The sequence below is a fragment of the Simochromis diagramma genome, unplaced genomic scaffold, assembly GCF_900408965.1.
Source record: "Simochromis diagramma unplaced genomic scaffold, fSimDia1.1 OVJJ01000449.1, whole genome shotgun sequence".
Lineage (NCBI taxonomy): Eukaryota > Metazoa > Chordata > Actinopteri > Cichliformes > Cichlidae > Simochromis > Simochromis diagramma.
The window spans coordinates 2,605,157-2,617,795 of record NW_024387274.1 but is presented as its reverse complement, the minus strand read 5'-3'; the positions used below and the strand labels follow the sequence as shown (position 1 = coordinate 2,617,795).

The 12,639-nt window shown below is 42.1% G+C and overlaps 1 protein-coding gene and 1 long non-coding RNA gene across 3 annotated transcripts in view; one reads left to right on the top strand and one right to left on the bottom strand.

The window, feature by feature from the left end:
• The window catches only part of thrb (thyroid hormone receptor beta), a 109,254-nt gene extending 98,720 nt beyond the window's left edge, over positions 1–10,534 (bottom strand). For both annotated transcript variants that reach the window (XM_040002576.1, XM_040002577.1), the window contains exon 1: positions 10,208–10,534. The gene's annotated coding sequence lies outside the window, so the exon portion shown is untranslated. The remainder of the gene's footprint in view (positions 1–10,207) is intronic.
• An 87-nt stretch (positions 10,535–10,621) lies between these two features.
• Positions 10,622–12,561, top strand: LOC120715555. Its single transcript, XR_005691668.1, has 2 exons — positions 10,622–10,722; positions 11,229–12,561. It is a non-coding gene; the product is annotated as an uncharacterized LOC120715555 (long non-coding RNA).
• The last annotated feature ends 78 nt before the right edge of the window (positions 12,562–12,639 follow it).

Genomic DNA, 12,639 nt, shown 5'->3' with positions numbered 1-12,639 from the left:
TTGTACCTGTGACATGTGCAATGACAATAAAGTTGAATTCTATTCTATTCTATTCTACATCTCTGCAAACACTGACAGATTTGATCTTCTAAACAACTGCTGCAGCACGCTCCAGCTGTGTCCAAGCATTCCTGAGCAGAGTGGCAACACCACTATTTGAATTCCATAAAAGAACACATAATCGTAGCATTTTGGACACAAACTGTTGCATTAGTCAGACTTTTAGTAACTGCCAAAGATGTTGCAGCAGGGAGGAAACGTTAGGAACAACAATCCCGACCATAGCAAAATGCAAAATACAACAGTTCTGCCATGAAATAATGAAATCCACAACATGTTCATAGAACCCCGTGTTGGGTTCACAGCGATGAGACTTCGGCTGTCTTTTGAAGATAAGATTTCCCAATCGCACGTCCCTGAGGTGTAAAGCTGAGCTTTAACTACGGTCAAGAACAGCAGAGGTTTGCATTTGAAAGAAAGAGCCAGTGTGATGAAACACCACATATCTGAGCCATCAGCTGGATGAATGCTTTGATCAGAGCACAGACAGATGTGGTCTGTGGGATATATGAAGTATCAGGTACAATAAAAAGAGCAGAATGTTCAAACTTGTAGAAAGGCTGTTACTGAGCTTTGTCTGGTTTGTACAGCCACTCAATTAAGCACTCACTCAGTCATCCAGTGAAACTGTGTGAAACTCTACAGAAACATAAAACAGTTCATCAGGTTTGTTTCACTTTGCATCCTGACACATACTTTCAAGTGTTTTAACGAGCTGCCACTAGTTTAAAGGGTTTACAACCTACAAAATACTGCATGTTTGAGTACAGTTCCAGGTTTTGCCTTCAGCTTCAACAAGACCCCACATCTACTTAGGGCAATAAGTAAGGGCAGCCAATAGTGAGACAACAAACCTAAGGGCTCAGACGTCACCGTGCCATTTACTGCTGCTCACTAAGTTCATTGCTGAACTGAGGCGTTCATATTTTACCAGCTTCTCTCAGACACACGAAAACTTAGTGAACGTGTTTATCCTGAAGAACATTTAAGGCATCAGCTCACTGACGAGTACAAATGTAGGAAAGCTGCATTCATGTGGATGGGAACTGAGATCAAAAGCCTTTTTTTAAAAACACAACACAGCAGGTTAAGGGCTGTGTCAGCAACAACGTGGGACCACAGGGAGGTTAGGTAGGACTGATTTACCACACAGGATCATCTCTACTATGCTCAAGCTCATCTGACTCCTCAAGGCCAGTTAGTAGGACAGGGCGATGAAATGGCAATCATCTCAAAATAACTTTCCCTCTATCCGGTCGTTAAGTGATGACGTGACGAATCCTACTTCCGGGCCTAAAGTAGTCTGCGTTTAATATGGCTTTTGTGTTGTTAACATGTTTAATATTTTGTATTTTCTTCTATTTGATCTCAAAAAGCTCCTAAAACAGTCAGTGATCACTGTTGACCTCCCTCGGCTTTTATTACCGCTAATCATTTATTTAAGCTCAGTTTTTAAAACCTTAGGATGTAACTACAGCCCAGCCCATGCAGCAGTATATGAATGACTAACCTCGTATTGTGGATGGATTATCTCAGTTGATTCTCCTGGCTGAAGTTTGGTCCTTTTACAGCATCCTGCCATGCGATTACATTTGTTCCTGACCACTGAGAACACTCACGTTAACTTTTATCGAGTGGAAAAAAAGTTAGCTTGTTTATATTATGCTAACATAGCTGTGTCGCTAGCGGTCACGTAGCACATCATTATATACCAGCTAGCCCAACTTCAGTAACCCTACAAACGTCACTGCTGTTTAGTTTTCTGTCTTCATTTATGCTGGAAGTGATAACAGAGCTGTACGTTTTCATTTGTTTCCAAAACCCCGCAGTCAGGACATGCTATATTGTATTTAGATAGAAGCTAGCGAGCTAACTTCCTGCTAACTTCTGACTCCGTTAAATGTCATAAATTCAGTTTTCATGGATGCCTGGATGTTAAACTCAATTGTTACACCTGGTAGAGCAGAACGCTGATCATTTTATTAAAGATGAAAGACTTTAGACAGTTTTTCAACTCTCAGTAATGCCATAGTGATCGTTTGATATATGGACCTGCAGCGGAGTTTAGGCCCAGACACGGCTAGTGACGTCAGACTGAACGACCAGATAGAAATAGACTGTCGAAATAAAGTCGACAGAACTCATTCCAGCCACATCGTGACAGACGCAGCGCACTATAAAATAAAGACTTGTGAAGATAACGGGAGCCAACTTATTTTGGTAACTATGGGGTTCTGTGTGGTCAAAGCATTCGACTCCAGGCACACAACGCTCAGCTGAAAACACTTCACACAAGTGTATATCACAAGTGTCAGGCCAAAGTATTGGAGGAAATCCACAACGTGGCCCAGTACACAGCAACAACACACAGCAACAACACACAGCAACAACACACAGACAAACAGCGTGTCCAGAGACAGACGGGCTGATTTCCTGCCGACCGCACGGAGGCAGTGATGACAGCTCGTCTCTCCCTGAGAGCTCAGCTCCTGTGCATGTGCGACATGACGCCAGATAAGGAGCATTTATGACATTTTTGATGGTTTAATTGAAATGTAAAAAAAGAAGAAGTCACAGAAAATGCACTGCATTGATAAATATGTAATTATCGAGATAAGAACTGACTTACATCAGGATTATTTTCTATTTAAAGTCAGACAAAGAAGCAGAATAGCGTACTCTGCATGTTCAAAGCATTTTTTCACAAAGGCACACGTGACCTGCACAGAGTTCACAGATCCAGGTACAGTTTGTGCCTTAGCACAGAGTGGACAACAGCTGCAAGCCTCTCAGCCGCCGCACTGAGACAGCGAAGTTTTATTATCATTTATTTATTTAGCCTGACACAGTCGTCAGTTTTCTTTATGCTTTATAGCATTTCACTGCATATCGTACTGTGTATGACTGTGTACGTGACAAATAAAATTTGAATTTGAATTTTGAATTTGCTCCTCTTTGTTTACGTCTCAAAGTTCATTGAATATATAGAAATGCTACAGTATTATGTGCTAATATCTACATTACTTATTTGGAAGTGACCAAAGAATTTAGTTTTCCATTTTGTTTGTTTTTGCTCAGAATTTATTTATTTTATTCAACTTCTATTTTTTATATTTAGAATTCTGTGGTGTGATGTTCCACAGCACATTTATCTGTACATTGTTTCACTTTTGACAGAAAATAAATCATATTTAAATCAAATGAGTTATACCTTCACTTTGGAGTGAAAATGAACTTTCAAGCTTTCCAATCATTTGATTCATATGAATTATTGATTCTCATTGGCTCCGTTTTGAGAGTCTCCCTCATGACTAAGCAGCAACGAGGAAATTCCACTCATGCAAATGAATCTGATGCTGTGCGTGTTTGTGGAGGTACGCTGCTTTCTATTTGTCACGATTACGCATATTACACACAACACTTTTCTTAAAAGTAATGCAGTAATCACTCCCAGGGAAAAGTAATTCATTACACTACTTGTAACGTTACTTTCATGTTACTCTGTGAAACACACTCATAATTTAACAATATAAACCTGAGGCTACACCCTCACACACCAACACAAATCCCGAATGAGGACACACACGTCTCTAAGATCTTAGTGAATACGAAGCTGATCGCACAACGTGAAACTGAACAGCAGCACAAAAAGGTGATCGACACAGTGCTTCTGCTTTAGGAACCTGAACAGGTAGAAGAGGAGGCTGTTTGTTACCTGTTGACGTTCAGGCTCTGCTGCTCGGGTTCAGCATTCACTCAGGTTTCACTCTGGGTCCTTGGCTAGCTTAGCGCTAGCATGCTGTCTGTGCAGATGCTTGCAGAGAACCAAAGTTGTGTTAGCAGCACAGTGCAGTTGTTTCTGTCCTGGATGCAGGACATTTACCGTTTATCGCGTCCTTTTGTGCAATAAAAATAATCCATGCTTTAGCCTGTATCGCAATTTCCCTCCTCTGACACGCCAACTGAAATCAGCTGATTGTAGCACGAGTGCAAGACCTGATAGGCGGGACGGACACTTTATGTTTCCCTTCACAGCATACCACGGCCCAGCTGCTTGGGCCTAAGCAAGGTTCTGTTGGACTACGGTCGAGCTCTTACCAGAGCCAAACAGGAAGCTCCATAACAACAGCTGCCTCTGTGAACATCACTGTGTTCAGTAATAAACAGACAGCAGGCAGCTAGCTCATTTTAAAAGTGGCTACCAGTAGCCTGTTTAAAATCCTGTGACACCCAAACATCACAGGATCAAATAACAATAGTGAAAACTGATGTAGCAGAGACTGACAGATTCTCCCTGTCACTGCACACATGGTGTGGCTATGCAACTATGAAAGCCATAATGCAGCGATTAGAGCCATCGTTCATTTGACATGTTGCACAAATTCAGGATTTCATCAGCTGTAATCCTCCCTCACTGACCAAGGGAAGTGCCATCAAACCCGCCTCGGTGTGGACATTTGGATCGCTGAGCTCCCAGTTGATGTGTCACCAATCTAACACCTGCAAAATGCATGAGAAGTTGATTACAGCCAGACAAAGCTTTGTCTATTAGATCGAATAACCAGCCAATCTCTCCTTACATGTCCCAGTGCTGGACGGGTCGGACAACATGAACTCGTGCACATTACTGAATATTGAAAAATGCAAGACAAATGAAGGTAACTGCAATAAATTATTTTAGGACGGAAGAGGGCACATTAGGCCTCATGATGACACAATCATTCATTTTATTGTACTATGAGAGTTTAAATCACGACTTCCTGAAGAGGAAATTAAACCCTGTGGTGAGCCTTCAGTCAGCTAGCTGAAGACGTCCAGTATATTTATCAATCACATCTAGCTAGCTTAAAATCAAAATGTGTGCAAATAATCATGTTGGTAAGTAACGCAGTGGTAGCAGCAGGTTGACATTTATTTGTATTGGATCAAAATGACGTGGTTAGCTGTTCTACGTACAAATGGTTTGTTTGTTTTTTCAGCCCACACACCAAAAACTCAATTAACAAAATATGAATTTAAAGCTTTAGCCCATTTTAGCAAAAGATGGGTTTCATTTGAACAGTTTTACCATTTTTAAAATGCCAACAGGTCAAAATGTCCCCTTAACAACAACAATTAAAGGTTTTTACTCACAAGTGAAAATCGAAAGATAAACTTAACAGAAACAGTGATTTGTTTTATCTCAATATCAACTGATATGGGAAAAAAGATTCGAGAATAATTTTCCACATCACTCAGCCCCATCCAGCGTAGATGAAGGCACCACTGCACCACTATAATTGTTTTTAACTTTGCCTTCTGTCAGCTTTGAGCTTCCAGACTGTGTTTATACTCATCTAAAACGTGAGTGTAACTGTGCTCTGACAGGATCTCTTTTGTAGTGATCTTGTAAGTCAGTTACTGTAGTAGGCCATGACTAGGTGCAGTTCAGTTCTTCTCAGTACAATACTCTATGATTGATTCCTGGACTAATTCAGGGACTGGAGTATTGATTTTAGGCAGTGATGAAGCCCTGACATCCGGCTCTCTCTGCCATTACATCTTCCAACACCTAGCTCACCACAAAAACAAACTAATATCTTAAACTCTTGGCTTAAGATATCAGGCCAACAATTGCACTTAATATCTTTTCAGCTGTCAATAAATACAGGCTGATCCAAACGTTTCTGCTACCACAGAATCACATTTTCTCTTTAAAAAACTGATCAATTCATATCCGTTGGAATGAAACAAGGTTATCACATAAGAACCATAATGAGGACTGCACAGCTTCAACCAAGTCTGCATGCACGTGCACGTAAACACACACTCTGACTTGCAAAGACAACAGCACTCAGAACAGGAGAGGAGCAGGTGCACAGCACGGGTATCTCAGCGTAGTTACAAGGTCTGCATGCTTCTCATTTGAATGGCCAACTGAAACTTTGAATGAGACAGTGAAGGCCTCCATTACATCATCTGACTAAGGGCAACCTGGTGAAGGTCATCCTAAGTGTTTAATGCAGGGACACTGGAGACTCTGGAGATGCACCAATCAGACGGCCAGGGACCAGAATCAGCTGATTTCACCGTTCCTGGACCGGTGATCGGCGCTCAGCCTCCCATATGACTAATTATAAGCCAGTGTGTTTCATCCATGCACAACACATGCACAGTGGCACAAGCAAGTAGCCACACACACACACACACACGCCTACACGCTAACATGTCCTTAGCATGGGATTTCCTCATTGTGAGCAAAGACACAAAATAACCCAAAGTACTTGTTTGGTGAAGTAAAATGCTGAAGTTGCCTGGACAGCGACTCATTTTCAGTTACCAATGTAACCCTCCTGCCAGAACTTTATTATCTGCTGTTTCAATGAGAGAAGATGCTTTCAATTAGAGCAATCTGGGATACATTTAATAATTTATTTTACAATGAAAATGAGATTTTGCATTAAAGAAAATAGAATTTCTTGGTATATGCTGTCAGGTATATTTCTTAGAAAGACAACTGGAATTTATACACTTTATACACTTCAAATCAGTCAAACAAATTTACAATTAGTGCATTTCCATGGACTCTGAATTTCACTCCAACCCAGACGACTTTGTTCAGGCAAACCAAACTTCTCATTCTGTGAGCAAAAATGATGATTACGACTACCACAGCATGGTTATTAAAAGAATGTGCACACAAATTATAATAAGGCTTCCAGACAAAAGAAATAAAAGAGTTAGCTAAGATACTGAAAGTATCCAAAGACTTTGCACACACCACACTCAATAAATCTAACATAAGCCACAGCAGAGGAAACAAGAGAAATGTGCGTTTTAGCTGCACACCAGGATGAGAATGGGTTTCAATTAACCGAACAGTCCTTTTTTTGTCTACAGCAGCGGCCCCCAACCTTCGTTGCTCCACAGACGGTTTAACGTCAGACAGTATTTTCACAGACCGGCGTTTAAGGTGTGGCGGATAAATACAACAAAATAAAATGATACGACACAAACTGGTATTTAGTAAATATAACAATAAACGTGAATTCAGTGTGCAATTGTGTAACTTTATTAGCAGCGTCCTCCTGAAATGCACCAACAACATTGAGGGTAACGTCCTCCTCTCTGCTCCTTAACGCTCTCTGGTCGCTATGGTAACGTGTAAACATTTCTTTCAAAATAAGACGCACAACTACAACACGGGAAAGACCCAGGGAAGCTGAGTTAACGATAAAAACCCTGAAAACCATAAATTTCACACCCGAGCCTCAACTCTCACGGCCCGGGACCAAACGACTCACAAACCGGTACCGGGCCGTGGCCCGGGGGTTGGGGACCGCTGCTCTAAAACGTCCATTTCCCTCTCATTCTTACCGGTGCCTGGTGAGATACGATGATCTGGTGGCAATGGAAAGTGGCACCTAGCAAAGCTGTTTGCAAACAACACAAATAAAAGAATGCACTACCAACTTCAAGCAAATATACTGTGAGATAGTGTGACACTGATTCGATTTATTGGCACTGTGCAAACATTAAAAGAGTAAAAGTATAAAACCAGAGGCGACTACAGCTTCAATAAGCCCTGTGTGGAACTTCTTTACGTGATAATTAGTAAAGGAGGTCGAGTGCAAACTGTCAGGTAAAGCTAGCCAGTCTGCCACAGCTACACGCAGTCATCTGGGAGCAGTTTGAGGTCTTCGGTAGTAAAAAAGTCAAATCGCTCCCATTAAATTCAAATAGTATTTGTGGTTCAAATGTGCCTTGTTTACATTAGCATGCCCATTAACTGCATACACAGATAAGGTCACGCAGTTTTGCTGTGTGAACTCATCACAGGGGCATCGTTGGCTGGTCTGTAATGTTATTGCTCATTGTTAATAATGGACAAACAAGAGACTGCGTCAGTTACCTCGGAGATTGGATGTCGGAACTTGGAAGTGTTTTCAGTCCCGAGTTTGTGCATTCAAAAGAAAGCTTCTTAGTAAGGTAGAGCCGTCAAGCATCACAGCATAAGACTCGTACTGCTGAAGTACATTCATGATAGAGCCTGGTCAGTGCTTATTTAGTGAGTCACAAATAGAAAAAGTGGCAGGACAGTTTCAAAGTTTCCGTTTTATTACTGTTTATGTTCACTGCCACCATCTCGGATTGTTGGTAGTGTTGCTCTGACTTTCCAAGTAAGAAACCCTATTCAGACTAGGAACTCTGAAATTGCACCTTCTGAATTCATCTGGATTCTTACCCTGGTTGATAAACACGAGTGTGACCCAGAAACATGTAGACTCTACAAACAGGAATGTACACAGTCACTGAGCACAGTAGCAAAACAGTGTAATGGTTTACACAGTTGTCTAACATGCAAAAGGTCCCTGGCATCGCATCAGGAAGGGCATCGGGTATAATGATCTGCCAAATCAAATATGCAGAGCTATTTGCTGCCACGACCCCTTGTGAATAATGGAACAGCTGATAGAAGCTTCTTAGAAATGAAATCTGCACAATACCTTTGATCTCTCAGAATTTTATTAACGGACTTGTCAGATACCTACTTTGCGGCGCCTCAACTTTTCTTTATTAGGGGACAAAACTGACGACTGTCAAGGCTCCACCTTAAATACATTCAAACAGGTTTCAACGCACACAAATGCTTAACAACAGCCAACCAACACATTACATCTATTTGCTGCAGCTGGTTCTGCTGCAAACAGTGCAGATTAGATATACTGATGTCACAAGTGAATACTGTCCTCACACGCTCTTGCAAAAAGTTGCAAAGACAGAATGACCTTAAATACCATTCATTCAAAACCACTGCTTCCTTTAATTTCTCCCTTTTTGAAATAAAACGTACGGTGCTTGAAAATGTCTGTTAATTCTGAATTCTATAATTGAAATGATCTTTCTCTGTTTTGGGCACAGAGGGCAACGTTTTCACTTGGATTAATGATGTTACTGTTCACTTGGAACAACAGCTGCAGCCATATAGTAAGTGCTGTGCAACACATAAAGCCTCTCATCACAGCATCAAGGCAAAAACGAAACAAAAACAAAAGAACACAAATTCCCACAATCAGCTGTCTCGCTCAGCCTCGCACGCGTTAGCCCCCCCAACAGTGCGTGAAAGTATCACTACAGCTTGTTAAACGAATATCGCACTACGGCGAGGCACATAGGACAGGTGACGCTTGTTTGTAAATAGCTTAACACTTGGGAACGACTCTGTCCACTAGAGCCAATCATCCAGCGCCGCCGACTCTATGTAATCCCAAACACTAAAGTCGCTAATGCACTGTGGAAGGGTCTGCTTGTTTTACACGCCAGATGTTAGCTGGACACTTGAGTGAAAGTTCCTGTTGTTAAACCGAAAGCAAAGGTTAAGGCGGAAATGTAGGTGACATACATGTATTTAAGTCAAGTGACAGAAGTAAACCGAGCCGTGCTCATTGCTCGTGGGATACTTTGAGCTATGAGGGAAACGATAACTTGGGCCCGAAAGCAACTCCCTCAAGTCTTTATCAAAGCCATTCCGGGGTACGCGCTGTTCTGTTTTCCTGACAGAACCTCGAGCCGAATATCTGACAACTGCACGGCCTCTCGCTTTCTGTTGACATTAGCCAACTATGAAAAAACGCGGATGAAAGTTTCTGCATTATTACAAGCAAGTGTGCAATTCCGCGACGGTAAAACACGCCGGGAACGGAATAAAACTTTAACTTTTAGCGAAATTCTTCTTTTATTCCTGCTGCCTCACTCCGACAACACACAGCGCCGTGGACGCGGAGAGCAGGGTCAGATCGCTGTTATGTTTAAATATGTGTTATGAAACGTTGCTGTTTCAAAAAGAACTGCGCACCGAACTGCTACACAGAACCCGACACTTCTGCTGAGGTCCAAGTCACGTTTGTCCACGAACCAACAATCCCACGATTAGCACGGCACTTGAATTGCACGAATTGTGAATGAAGTTCGTTATACGCCGTCCCTTCATAGGACATAAACACATTTGCGGCTATGTTAAAAATTAATATGAACATTAGCTTAGGAAGCGCGACGCACCGCGATTTAGCTACCACAGTGGCGCACAGCTAGTTTTTGGAGAGGCTGCTGTTAATAGCAAGACTGCTGTCAAAAATACCCCCAACCCCACCCTCTAAAACAAACATACCGCATATGCAAGACGAAGCCCGTGTCCAAATATCACTCGGAGTCCCAGTGGGTGTGCATTCCGCCTCAACTGGAACCAGCGTTGATCTCCGTCGGTTAAAGTGAACGGGACACAGCGCCAGGGTTTAACCTGAAATGACCCGCGCCAGTGCAAATCAGGCGAGGTCTATGCGCGCGGAGCGGACTGAGTGCAGGGTGAGCTAACGGTGTGAGCGACTGTGTCAGTGTTTGCTCTGGACGCTGAAAACTTCAACGTGGAAGCGAAAACAAACGCTGAAAAGAAACAGCTCAGACACATTACAGACGACACAATTGCAGCTCTCCGACTGAACGCTGTGGGGAATTAGAGAGCAGAGCAGGAACTGCGCGAAATAAGCCTCGCCCTTATTACAAACTCCAAGTTTTTTTCTCCTCGCTCTTTTTCGATGGCGGTTGGCTGCTGGTACAGTAGGCCCGCCTGGTACATGCCGACAGGGCAGGAAACGCTGCTCCGGCTTTATTCTGCACTCGTGTGAGGTGGGCTAACACACTACTACTGCATATATACGCAACACTGGCCTAAATACAGCACATATATTGGACTTTAGTCATTTTTGCGTCACTTTCTATAGCTACATCAGAATGCAAGTTATGCATGTGCACACAAGTATGTAACAAATGCTTTATGCAGAAACCTGAATACTGTTTTCTAATCGTGTCTTTGTTTCACATAAGCCATCATTTACTCGATTCATTGTTTCACGTGTGTGTAGAACATTAAGTAAGGTTGGATTTCCATAGCAATGCTCTTGTTTTCACAGACTGCAGCAACAACAGTGAAAACTATTAAAGTAAACCACTGATGAAAAGAAGGATGTTAATCTGGCTGTATCATAGAGAATTAGGTCATCTGAACTTGAATGTCAACATACTGTGATGTAATAAATTTGTGACTTCAAAAGTTACTCTGTCTACCAGAAATATAACATCTTGGGTTTTTCCTCACTGCTTTCCTTTTGGCGGGGATCCTCCTCACCGTGCAGGGTGGGCAACCCTCCAAGTTGTGAGTGTAATGACTGGAGAACAAGGCGACATCGGATTTTGAAATCGACACCACAGGTGGATCTACTAAAGCCTTGGATGAGTTTGAATCTCAGTTAGCGCAGCCTCAAGGTAAAGATCAGAGGTCAAGTTTTCTGAAAATCTGGTGAATGTGAACATTTGAGAACGAGACAATGCAGAAATGTGAAATTATTACCAGGTTCATCTCAGGTACTTTGATGTCAAGTAATGAAAATTACTGAGGGGTTTCACATTTATACCACAGGTGCTTCTACTACGTTCTTAATAGTTTTAAATGAACTTTTTGCAGGACTGAATATTCAAACCTTGGACAGAATTCTGTCTGATCACAACTTGACAGGGACGACTCATACAACTGTAAATGATCTGTTAACCATTTTAAGACTAAGAGTCAGTGACATGTGGTTTTTGATTAGTGATGGTTTGTACAAAAGACTTGGTTTGACACTCATCACAGCTTTCACAAGGCTTTTGCTTCTAGTGAAGTAGTGTTTGTCCTTAATTCCTGTAGATCACTTCAAGCATATAGTCAGATGGCCTTACAGCACAGTGAGAAGAGTCAGCGTCACTCCAGAGCTCCAGTTTGTAATTCTTGTAATTATATTAAACCAGCTTTTTTTCACTTTTACTTTCACACTCTCTTCAGACTCTTAACCTCAATTAGTTGACTTGACTTAAACCATTTAAGGCTTCAGCCTGCTGCCTTCTGGCAAGAGGTACCAGAGCATTCGGGCCAGACTACGAAACAGGCCGTCAGTCTCCTGAACACTCAGACACTGGACTGACACACACACACAACCCCGTTCAGCTATCTTAGTGAGGACCCTCATTGACATAATGGTTTCCCTAGCCCCTGACCCTAAACCTAACCATAACCTAATTGTAACCCTGACACTAAAACCCCATTTTGAGCCTCAAAAATGCCTTTAAATGCCTTCAAAAATGTGAGGACCGGGTTGTGTGTCCTCACAAGCGACTGCTGGTTCTCACAAGTATAGTAGAATGCAGATTTCGGTCCTCACAAAGATAGCTAGACAGGAACACACACACACACACGTACCTTCATACATTTCATTACCTCAAGTACCTTTTGCACAATGCTCAGTCTTTTTGCACAACCCACTGTCATTATTGCACTTTCCTGTTGCACTGTTGTGTGCCTACATCGTTCTGTTCTTTCTGGGGTTGCACACGTGCACTTTCTGTCGTCCTGTGTTGATTTACGCCGTCTTTTCTCGCTGTGTACTGTACCACTGTATGTGGTTGAAATCACAATAAAGCCATTTGACTCTTGACTCACATTTTTATACAAGACAAAGCTACATTTGATAACTGGATGCAGTAGAGAAATCATCATCAAATGTTGCTCGG